Genomic DNA, 12,883 nt, shown 5'->3' on the forward strand with positions numbered 1-12,883 from the left:
CAGCAAAGACTTACCCATCAGGTAACTTTGCTAACTTTTTAAGTGGGGCGTTTTGGAAATGCACCTATGGAAGTGATAAAACTTGTCTAACTGGAGAATTAAGGACGATTGAGAGTGTAACTGGGGCATCACAGCGAAATTGATTAAGGAAAATTCTAAAGTCTGAAACTCTAATGCCACATGGGTACCTTAACTATCAGGAGGCTGATTACACAGCACACAACATGTATAATCTGGAGCCATTTTTTTGTTTTTTGTTTTTGAGAAACGGCCAGCTAATTTCAAAATGAGTTTATTCACTAAAATGAAAGAGTGATATTTGCAGACACAATTAGAGCCTTTACTGAAAATCATATTTATGATTTTAAAAAATGCATTTCCAAAGTATTTTTAACAGTTATTTCTGTGATAAATTATGCAAGTGGAGGTCACATATTGCTGATGTTGAGGACTTTTAATTGATGCTAGAACGCACTTCCTCTTTGCCATGGTCTTTGTTTTGTCACTCATACCAAGACACTTCATAATCTACAAAAATTGCTTTAATGACGGGGCCTGCCCGTGTAAGATCGGAGTAACAAACAATATAGGTTGCGTGTCTGAAACAGTAAAGCCTATATAATCAAAGCCGTACCTTTCCTGTCTGAAGCTCTAAATGCTATCTGACATGAGCTCTGCTGTGTTACATTTCATTTTCTGAACTCTTTCCAAGAAGATTCTCTTTCATTTTAATGGGCTAAGAAACTACTCAACAGAGGCAAGATTGGGACATGTAAGACAGTGGGGGCGAGTACAAGTGACAACAGATGCTTCATACATTTAAAAAAAATGACAGAAGGCCAGATCTACTTCAATACCCAAGCCATTAGTTGAACAGAGATTAAAAGCCTTGCTTGTCAGCCAATTACTCTAGAACGGTGCACTGTAGATACACCGCTCGCCCCCTTAATTCGATTTGTGTTGAGGGAAGAGTGTGCGGGAGGAAAAAGTAGGCCTGCAAAACATCTCAGGTAGAACTCTCCCTTGCTCCACTTGCTTGCTGCAATAGTGATGTGCATGTTTGTCCAATCAGTTTGAAAATTCAGCAGCCCTTCTGGTTACAATAATAAAAAAAACTATTTGCCAAGAAAGGAGATCCCCCTCCCCCCCCCCCATACCTGCTAGAATCCCAGTCCAACCTACTCAGAAGAGCACCTGGACTTTCAACATGATCTTTCCACATAACAAGCCATACAGCCTACATTTATGTTCCTCCCAGAGCCTCTTCCATCAGCCCTTCTCTAGATCTGATGAATGAATACGGTTGCCCTTCTATAAGATGTGCAGTGTCCAAACAGTTGTGGAGCACTGAAGGATTCAGCAATCTAGAAAGAGACAAATATCATGACGAGATGTAAATTAAATCCTACTTAGAACTGGCCTTGATTACTTATTAAACAGTGGAGCCCACCTGCCCAGGTTAACTCAGCATATTAATGTTCAGATACACCTTTATGGAGCGACCTAAACAGATACAGCCTCGTCTTTCCATTTAGCAGATTAGTAGTAACAAGAATCACCATAAAGGTTTCTTCATCATCCCACTCTTACATGTTGGCTCTTTCCCCTTCTCGTTGTGGGTGGGTTTCACAGAAAAGAAGATAGAAAGAGAAAGCTTCATCTGCCAGCTTAAGCCTACTTAATTTAGTTCCTTAGAACTGTGCCTCAACTTTGTGTGGAACACTCTAGAGCCTAACACCTGCAGAATGCGTGCGAGGTAGACCACATTGCTGCCACACATGTCTGAGACAGAAAGCTGCTGTATCTCTTGTACAGTGTGGGGTCTCAAACTCCTAACCTGGGCTTTGCTTCTAGCCAATGTACTTCCTGCTGCTTGTTCCAGAGAATACTTACTGACACCGTACCACTCTTTAAAATTATGTAAGAAAGTATTTTTTGTTTGTAACTTTTAAATGGACTGTATCAGCACTTAGCGACAACAGTCAAGGACAAATCACAAAGCGTCACATCTCTATGAAACATTGTAGATGGGAGGTTCATATTTTCATATAAAGAAACAATAACTCCACTTGAAGAACCTAAACACAATTCACAGTACAGAATTCCTGCACTGTCACGAGGAGGGAAATGGTTTTAAAAAGATCGCCTTTTCATACAGTTACTCTTCCATCGAAGCCTACCACAAACGACATCTTGGGGACATTTGGAAAGCTACCCTGGAAATGCATTCGGCCCATCGCTTACCATTCGATTTGTGTTTTGAAACTCACATTTGCTTGCTTTCTATTTGCTTTATTTGTTTTAGGCTGTCCAGTTTGAGTTTGTCTCCTCCAGTAGGGCGCAGCCTATTTGCTGTATTCTTCCACTAGTGCTCACTTTCTATAAACAGCCCTTTAAAGCGTGTTCTTATCTTGTCACATTTGCTGTGCATTCAAAGACAGAGGTTAAATGTCAGGCTCCGTCTTCCGAGGGAGCCTGGTGTTTACTTTTCTTTCACCGACTTCAAAGTGAGAGGCATTATGTGATAATCTTGCTGTGAAAAGAAAGGTTTTTTTCTAGCACACAACAAAGGTTAAATGTCGGTAAATGAAATGCGCAGATATTTCAGGATATATCACAATTAAGAAAGCACAAATGAAGCACTTTTTTTTGTCATTCTGAAGTTTGGTGGAAATAAATATTTTGATACGATCAAAACAAAATCAATACACTAGGTTATGGCATTTCCACACAATAGTGTTTTTGCGCTGTATAGTTTTATCAGTAAAACGGAATGCCTCTGCAAATATAATGTTTATTTCAGTTGAAAATGTGTCGTCTGTTAGACATATGTACATCGTATGGGAGGGTCTCCGGATATACTATAAACTGGGCAAAATCGCTGCTTTAAGTGCTCCGCGGCTCCCACGGGAATGTGAAATCCAGATAGCTGACAGAGGTTTAAATACCTAGGGGTGTACATAACAAACGACAAAATGCAATTCATCGCTGAAAACCTCACGCAGCCCCTGACGCGATTTCGGCGCGACGTCAAACATTGGCGCTTACATTACTGGGGACAGCAGCCCTCTTCAAAATGATGGCACTCCCCAGATTCCTATATGCACTCCAAAATATACCGTTCCCAGTCACTCCAGCGTATTTTGCAGCGATAAACGCAGAAGAGACCAGTCTGCTGTGGGATGGAAAAACCGCCCATATAGCCATGCATTAACTTACAAAATGCTGGTACGACGGCGGCATAGCCCTCCCCAATATAAAAATATATTATTGGGCTTCGCAGCTCATCGTAATAAATCAATGGCTTCACATCCCCCAAGATGACCCAGCATATCGCATAGATAGACACCTCCTGGAGACTGCAGGGATTATGGGGGCACTGTACAATAAGGTCAAACGGAACAATCTCACAGGTCCAACGGCACACATTATCCATATCTGGTTCGAGGCACAGCGTGCGCTGGGTTGGGAGGGAGTGCTAACGCAGGCCACGCCATTAAGGGACACGAAAAGATTAGGTACATTACGCAAAACCAAAGGATTTCGGCAGTGGGACCTGATAGGAATCTCAAAGGTGGGAGACATGTGGAAGAAAGGAGAAATGGTCACATTTGCCCAACTACAGGTCACATATGGACTGGCGCAGACTGAAATGTTCCGTTACATGCAGATCAGACACGCACTCATGGCAATGATTCCACTGGGCACGCAGCTCACAGAAGCGTCTCCGCTGGAGGATAGACTCCTGACAGATCATCTAAACAAAAAAGCCATTTCCCAAACCTATCAGAAAATAATAAATAATCAACCGGACCCCACTGCAGACCTTAAGACCAAATGGGAATCGGAAGTGGGCGAGTTAGACGACACAGATTGGCAAGAGGAACTAGCATCCACGAAGGATGTAGCGATATCGTCTAAACTCAAGTTTGTACAATTATAAATCTTACACCGCACTTACTATACACAAACACTTCTACACACCATTGGCAGAACAGACACACCACTCTGCCTAAGGCAATGTGGTGCATCAGGCACACTCTTCTACACGCTCTGGCTATGTCCAGAAATTACACATTACTAGAGGGCAGTTATGCATACAATCTCGTAAGTTACGAAGGTTACAGTTCTACCAGAACCAAAAAGATGCCTCCTTAATATATGGGAACCCACAGATCTCAACCATACGACTCAGGATTGGGTGACACTAGGCATGATGTTGGCTAAGCGAAATATTGCACAATGCTGGGGATCCCGACAAACTCCTACCCTTCACCAATGGTGTCGAGACATGGACAATGCAATGATAGTGGAGAAAGCAGTCTATGTCCACAGAGGATGCTCCCAAAAATGGACACAGGTGTGGGGAGGATGGAATACTTACCGAGGAATATATGCGAACCCCATTCGCGAGGATTCATTGCCGGAAATCAGTGAATGACGAGACCAAAACCGAAGACGACGCAGGGTATCATGAGTCTTGATTGTCCGCTAGCTAGAACCTGCACAGAACATTCACTACTGTTGATGTCAGCCAGTGAACTACCGTACAGCTTTCTGGAACATTATGTATGCACCGTCAAATTCTACTGTACAGTACTAAATTGTTTTTGTTATTTAAAAATGTCAATAATAACGTTTTATAAAAAAAAGAAAATGTGTTATCTATAATGGCAGTGCACTATCACACCATGCATACTCCCTACTAGGCCACATCACTCTATTCCGTTCTATGAGATTCTGTGACACGATTCCACAGCACGCCACTCCACTCTACGACATGCCACTTCACTATATGCTTATCCACTTCAAGACACTCTAAGACACGCTACTCCACTCTACACCACTCTGAGACACCTCTCCGCTTTATGCCCCTCCACTCTACGCCACACCACTCTATAACACAACACTCCACGCTACGCCACTCTACAACACTGTACAATGCTCTACTCCACTCTAAGCCTATCTAACACACTACTCCACTCTACACAACTCTCTATGCCACTCCATTCAACTTGACTCCAATCTACTGACACACTACTCCACTCTATGCTCTCTACTCTACAACACTCTATTCCACTCTACTCCATTCCAAGACACTTCATGACCCTCTGTAATGCCACTCCACTCTACAACAATCTACTTCACTCTACTCTACTGTACGCAACTCCCTCTACACCACTGCACTCCACTCCACTTGTAGGGATTCTGCACATACACAGAACTATGGGCAGGAAAACAGGACCTCAGTGTATTGTGGTGTACCAAAAAACCCACCTCAGTACCTAGAACCCCAATCCGACTAGCAATAGTGTCTCATTCGTTCTCCGTACTACAGCGAAGCTACCAATGATTAGACAACCTAGGACATGCAACTTCGTTCCTCTAGGGAGTAGTGGGAACAAGAACACTCTTTCGCTTAACACTCATACTAGTGAGTAATCAGAGACACTGTATAGTTTAAAATGTTTATTTGGACTAACGTGCTCTATAATGCAGTACACGAGCCAATACTAGCAGCAAAATGCATAAAAACAATATAATCAGCATTGTTGCAATTCCATAGAATACGAACAGGGATAACATGTTATAATGACAGTGGAAAATGGATTACTGTGCCTTACCACCCTCCCCGTGCTAAGAGCTAGTTTATTATAATGATAGAATACCTCTGGACTTTGTCAGGGGGACCCCATACCTCAAAGTCTTAGATGCGAATGTCTACATCTACGCACAAGCATAGCTCTTCTGTTCTTGAAAGATCTCTTCAAGTGCCTAAATGTGCATCTTGTTGTAATATTAAAAGGCACTGAAAAATCAGTAGCGCAGCTGTGTTCTCGGTTATGGCTAAGGTGCGTGGGACTGAGCAAAGTCAATTAACAGGGATTCGGTTTTCTGACCTTGAACATTATGTGCAGACGAGAAGCATAGAGCACAGCAAGGATTGTGAAAGGCAGACTGTTCCCATGTGAAAACGTGCAAGCAAAGTATTTACGAAAACAGAGCCATATAGGAACGTGTGCATAAGCGGCTGAATGGCGGCCAAGCATTTACGAAGTGATGCTAACTTAGCAAGGTCCGCTGTTAATGCCCTATCCTCACTACAATGACACTTGATGCCATTCCATGAAACACTACTCTACTCTATGCCCCTTGTTCTCTACTCTACTCCACTCTACTGGACGACAGACACTTCACATCACTCCACAACACTCTACAACACTCCACTCTACTTGACGACATTCCATTCCACTCCACTCTACACCACAATACTCTACTCCGCATCACTCTACTCCATTTTATACTACTCCACTCGATGACACTCCACAATACGCAATCCCCTCTATGCCACTGCACGCCGCTTTACTCCACTCAAGGCCACTCTATGCCCCTCCACTCTATGCTTTTCCAGTCTACCCCCTCCACGCTACTTAATTCCACTCCAGGCCACTCTATGACCCTCCATCATTAGGAAACTCTACGCGACTCAAGAACACTCTATGCTACATAATTCTATGACAATTTACTACAGTCTGGTTAACTGTATGAAACTCCCTCTCCGCCATCTTCTCTACTTTACTCCATTCTACCCCACTTCATGACCCTTCACTTGACACTCTACTTCGCTCCCTCCACAACACTCTACTGCACTCCACTGCATGCATCTCTTTCTACAAAACTGCACGCCACCTTACTCCACTCAGTACCACCCCATGACACTATGCCACTCCACTCTATGCCCTCCACATTTATCTACTTCCTCCACAACACTCAATGCCACTCCACACCACTCTTCTCTACTTGACACTCCACTGTACTATCTACACTACTCCACAATATTCTACTCTATGCCACTCAACTATACACAACTCCCTCTTTGCCACTTTGCTCCACTCAATGCCACTCCACGACATCTACTCCACTCTATGACCCTCAACTCTACTCCACTCCACTCCATTCCCTCTCATGACACTCTATGTCACTCTAATCTATGACACGCTACACCACTCCACTACACTCTATGCCACTCCACTCTACGACTCTCCACTCTGCGCCATTCCACTCTACTTCCTCCATGACACTTGATGCCATTCCACTCAAGGTCACTGCACAAAACTCAACACCACTCCACTCTACGCCACACAGTCTATTCCCCTCAATTCTATGACAGTCTACTAGACTCTACACCACAACTTTCTACTCCATTGTATGCAAGTCCCTCTATCCCATCCTTGCCAATTTACTCACCTCCACTCTACGCAACTCTACTCTACTGCACTCTCTCCATGACACTTAATAAAACTCCACTCAACTCCACTTCGCAACATGCCACTCTCCTCTACACCACTAAGTTACAACCATGCTGAACAGTAGCCACGCTGGTGTACAGCATGGCTAAAACACACTGGCAAAGCCAATAGCTCTTGCATAGGCGAGGTCTATAGGCTTTGCCAATGCTGGTTGAAAGAAAGCCATGACATCCTATCTTTGACCTCCTTTCGCCCTGTGCTGTCAATCTAGTTTTAGACAGCCATTCTGCTTTTTTGTGCACCCACCTTGGAGACAGATTAATTTACTTAAGCTACAGGCAGACTGGGAGACCTGAGCTATAACCTATGGAAGTGTATGGAGAGTCAATGTTACTGTTTTCCAGAATAACTACTAGAGAGACCCTCTATTAAGAATACGTCAAAATGGAGGGTGAAGATACTTCATTTTGTGGAACTGCTCCATTAAACAGGTAAAAGGCCGGGTTCATAGTGCCTTCTTTTGTGCACCAGGTGCACCTGCTCATATTAAGAAACTGTCTAGCTATTATTCATGGGTCATCGCTGTACTGTGAAATGTCTTGCGTGTTAATTGACAGGATGAGCTGGCATATACTGTACCACTGTTTAAATTTAAGAAAAATACTTTATTAAAAAAAAAAGAAGCAGTCTTGGAAGGTGGGCCACCAGGGCTGGGAACTAGGGAGATTTCCTCCAAATTAAACTGCAGTTTCAATGTCTGAACATGTGGCAGTCCAACAAAACATCACATAATTTGCCAAACTGTTTCCAGCCTGGTCCACAGCTTCATAGCAGGGCACCAGCTATGTCCGCCTGTGCACTGATGCCAGAGGAGTACAAAAACAGAGACTGAGGGGAGGCAAGCCCCAAGCAGGAAGCGAACCTCAGACAACCGCTCCCTCTCCTTCCAACTCCAGGGGTGTAACTAAGGCCCCCACAGACTCCGCAGTGCGGGGGCCCGAGCTCCAGGAGGCCTCCTCAGTAAAGTATGCTGGCCTGAGGGCTCCTGAGTGAGCAGTAAGTGGGGCCCTCAATGTACTTTGCAGGGGGGCCCCCTCGAGCTTAGTTACGCCACTGCCTAGCCCCTGCACCTGTTTACAGGGGATCCATTCAACCACCAATTTAATAAGCATTTACAATGCAATAGGTCTCGCATTTACACGAGACCTATTACATTGTAAATGGTTGGCATCACGGACAATGGGAGGAAGAGCGGGTGGGGTTAGAAGGCACGGACAACGGGACAGAGGGGGGAGAAGGCACGGAAAATGAGAGGGAGGGTGGGGGAAGAAGGCACGGACAATGGGAGGGAGGGTGGGAAGAGATATTTTGAAGGCACAACAGCGAGAGGGAGAGTGGGGGGGGAAAAGGCACGGACAACGGGAGGGAGGGCGGTCAGGGGAAAGAATGCACGGACAACAGGAGTGGGGGGGTTAAAGAATGCACCAAAGCATGTCATGCCTGAGGAGAACCTCCTTAAAGAAAATAGTGCTCACAGTCTAAAATAACACGTACCCTGTAACAAACGAAGTAAAGGGGCCAGTCCCTATGGGAGGTGACAGATGAAGAGGAGGCTGTTCTAAAGAGGGACTAACAAGTGGATTGACGAATCAGAAGCCAGCATTTAGGACAAAACAATGACACAAGCCAATGGCAAACATGGGCAGAGAGTGGGCGGGGATTCTATTTGCTACTCGTTAGGTCAAGCGTATACAAGAAGTCTCGCAGAGCAGCACATGCGCGCTGGCTCACGCTCAACCTAAAAATGGAAAGAACCACCAACAGAAAAAAAAGATGCACTAGTCAATGACATCACCTCAAGAATAATGCGTGCTTTTGCTAGCTGTCACTTCATGTAACCTTTTCCAAAGTCCCAGAAAAAGCTCTGCTCAGAGCAAAAGCGCTCTAAAATTCAGACTTAAGTAACCATTAACAAAGCCAATAGGTCTCACCTTTGAGACATACTGGCTTCGCTATGCTTTCAGTTGATACCACTCAGCATTGGTAAAAAGCAAAACGTTTTGCTGTGACGAGAGCGCATTGTTTACTGATCCAAGAAGACGGACACCATTTGAGTCTGTAATTAAAAAATATGGTAATTTAAAAAAAAAATTACTTCTGGTAGCTTTTTTGTGTCACGGAGTGACAAAGCAGCACCGAGCTGCTGCAAGGCACTCCAAAAAATTACACTTATAAAAAAATGTTATGGACTTTGCGTAGATTGGGGAGCAACAGGCCGGAGGAATGGAGGTGCCTGAGACCAAGTAAGGCGAGACCATCCACAAAAATACTAAAATAATATAAATAGTGGTTGGGAAGCAATGGACGAAGTTGGGGAAAAAGATCAGGGCGCAACAGGGAGCGCGTGGGTGCGGTGGGTGTTTAGAGGATGGAAGCACTGAAGCAGCACACGAGAGGAAGAAATCACAAGTCATTCCAGACTTTCCAGAAACCAATCAAATCAATCCCATTTTGTCTTGAATTTCCAGCAAAGGAGGCGTCAACGATGGTAACCCAATACTAGGCCATATAGAGATAAACAAACCTATCCTCATTGACTGGAAATTCCCAGACGTATCCTAGTAACTTATATTAATAGACTGATGAGTACGAACGAGCTAATACCAGAAGCTGTAGCACTAAGCAAAATTAGTGATCGTTTGCTGTGCACGCTTTGCATACCAGGTCGGGTGGGCACTCGCAATATGACCAACTCTGCTCATTCTGCAAATGCGATCCAAAATGCAAATCACAGTAGAGGTTCCGGTTTGAATGCTCAATAGAACAAACAGTGACAGTAATAGGCGGCCTCAATGCACGTCACCCTCGGAGAGCAGTAAACCTCACTGAGAAGTGCAGCGACTGCACCAGTGTACAATGACAGCATCCTGCTCTGAGCACCGCGCGCCACTGGGTCCCCCCCAAGGGGGCCATGGACGCGCCTCTCAGGGCTGCTCACCTTAACGAGCCACACAAAAACAACATCCAAACCTTTATGAGCAATGTTAGAGTCGTCGCTCCCTTAAAATGCTCATTTTATATAAAAGCAAAATAATTGTACCTATTAGAAACATATATCTATCTGCATTCTACGATTCATTATATTATGTGATACTAAGCGCACATTATGGTTTTGAATTTCATAAGGATATTCCCTTATGTGCCATATTGCGCATCACTGTGGACAGTTTGTTCACCACCATATCATTACAGTTGGTTGATAGTGAGACATGTGGTGTATGTAACACTGTACAGGGCATAACTTTTTTGTTTTAACTACAACGCGAGGTTTTTTTAACTTCCGGTGAAGAGGACTACTTCTTAGGACGCAAATTATATCAAATCACTGTAAACCGAGATAGTAAATTATTGTTTTGAGAAGGAGTTGTAGTGAATCTGAGCTGTTTTTGCTTACCAACACAATCTATTGTTCCCGTATTTTTTCCAGCGGCTACAAATCAATTGCTCACGATCAGAACTAGAAAAATATGTCTAATGTGGATTCTTAAGTACCTAGTCTGTGTATAAAGTACTCGGTGCTATTGGTGCACATAATGGTTTGTTAGAAACTCTTACAAAACAGGGAACAGTGTTTAGTCATTCAATATGCTATCTGCTCACAGTGTCCGGCTGTAACATGGAGGACTGGAAGGCTCCAGGTTACTGTTGCCATGACAAACTTGCCACCTGGTGAAGAACAGGATGTCGTGCTAGCACAGATATTGAAAAAGGATTGTAGGGGGGAGGAGCCTAGCGCGCATCCAAGATGGTCGCGTGAGCACAGGGCTCCCCGGACCCTCGCTGCTCCTCGGAATTTATCCTGACAATATCCTGACGTGGTTTATGGAATCTGGGAGATGACGACCGGCTGAGCATGTATCTCTTTTTAGAAATTTAATCGGACCTGGGAATCCTGAGTTATCGTTGTTTGAACTTTTGGGACCCACCCGACGGAGGTGCCCGGGGCGAAGGTGAACCGTGGAGCCGTGTCGCAATTGAACAACAGCGGCTGCGGCTCGGTGCCAGGGGCCGCTCGACCACTTTCGGTTTCACTTTCAGACCTCAGGGGGCTGGCCGGTGGAGCGCTTGAGGTGGCGGGGTGTTTCCTCGACCTCTGCACAAGGCTTTGTCTCCACCTGCCACTAGAGTGCCTATCGCCTTGGGTCCCCCCGCACCGCCATATTGTTGCCTCGGGTGAGGCGCTGGTTTCCAGGGCCTGTACCTCAGCTACTTTTGATCGGCGGTCCCCCTCGGAGTCTGTGACCACATGGGGGGCAAGGGGGGCCCCGAGGGGCGTAAGACTAAGGCCTCCCTCCGTGGGGGATCGGTCCAGACCAACAACATGGACCGCTACACTCAGGGCAGAGGCTCCCCTGGAACGGCCGGTCCCCCCTCAGACGCCGCCGGTGGGGGCACATCCGTCTCTTCGGAACTTTCCCTACAGGATATCATGGGCGCCATTGATGGCATCAGGGAGACCATCGCCACGCAATACGAGGCCCTGGCCCGCAAGATCGATACGGTGGCAATTGATGTCACCTTAATACGGGCGGATCTCTCCAAAACAAACGAGAGGGTTCAAACTCTCGATGCGCGGACCTCCACCCTTGGTGCGGATGTGTCGGGCCTGCAGGCCGCGCTTGGTGACATCAAGGTGGTCAATGATCAGATGGCCCGGCGGCTGGAGGACTTCGAGGGACGGGCCCGACGCAACAACATTCGTGTCATCGGCGTACCGGAGTCCTCCGACGACCGCCCGGTTGACCTCCTGGTCGAGGAACTCATCCTCCAACAGCTGACCCCTGCGGGCTTGAGCAAATTCTTTGCCGTTGAACGGGCTCATCGAGTTCCGGGCGGGCGGCCACGGCCGGGGGCCCCCCCGAGGCCTATCGTGGCCAAACTGTTTTACTACAGAGACCGGGATGCGATTCTGCAGGCCTCACGTGTCCATGGCCCGGTTCGACATGAGAACTCATCCATTAACTTTTATCCGGACTTTACTCAACTTGTCCAGAAACAGCGGATGGGATTCCAGGGGGTGAAACGTCGTCTTCGTGAGCTGGGCCTAAAGTACTCTATGCTCTACCCTGCCAAACTCCGAGTGGAACATGAGGATCGGACTGCCTTCTTTGACTCTCCTGTGGCCGTGAGTGACTGGCTGGACTCGCTACCGGACAGAGGTGGCCGTCCCGGGCCCTCTGCAGGTGCCAACGGTGACGGGTCCCCTTTGGAGTGACTCGTGGTCCTTGATTTTGCCATTTTGCACTGCTCAGCTGGGTTGTACTTCTTTGGTTCAGTGTGTTTTGCTAGGACCTGTACGGGGGGCGGGCGGGGACGGGTCCCTTTCCTCCTCCGGGGTCTTTTTGTAGACTGGGGTTAGTTGGGCGACAGGCACACTGCAAGTTGGGGGGGTTTTTTGGCCCGCAGGGGTGCAGGGTGGGGGGAGTTGGGTGTTGGGGGGGGTGGGGGGGGAAGGAGGGGTTGTTTTGTCGTGTGTTTTTTGTTTGCAGGGCGAGGTATTGATTTTCTTCCACTTTTGGGACTTGTGCTACTTGCGGGGGGACCTTTGATCTATTGGAGGGGATGGGGGGGAC

The 12,883-nt window shown here is 46.3% G+C and overlaps 1 protein-coding gene across 1 annotated transcript in view; it reads right to left on the reverse strand.

Annotated features, from left to right (window-relative positions):
- Nucleotides 1-12,883, reverse strand: part of WDR47 (WD repeat domain 47) — a 294,267-nt gene that overhangs the window by 204,219 nt on the left and 77,165 nt on the right. The gene's annotated exons all lie outside the window — the stretch shown is intronic.

Source organism: Triturus cristatus, chromosome 4_2 (genome assembly GCF_964204655.1).
Source record: "Triturus cristatus chromosome 4_2, aTriCri1.1, whole genome shotgun sequence".
Lineage (NCBI taxonomy): Eukaryota > Metazoa > Chordata > Amphibia > Caudata > Salamandridae > Triturus > Triturus cristatus.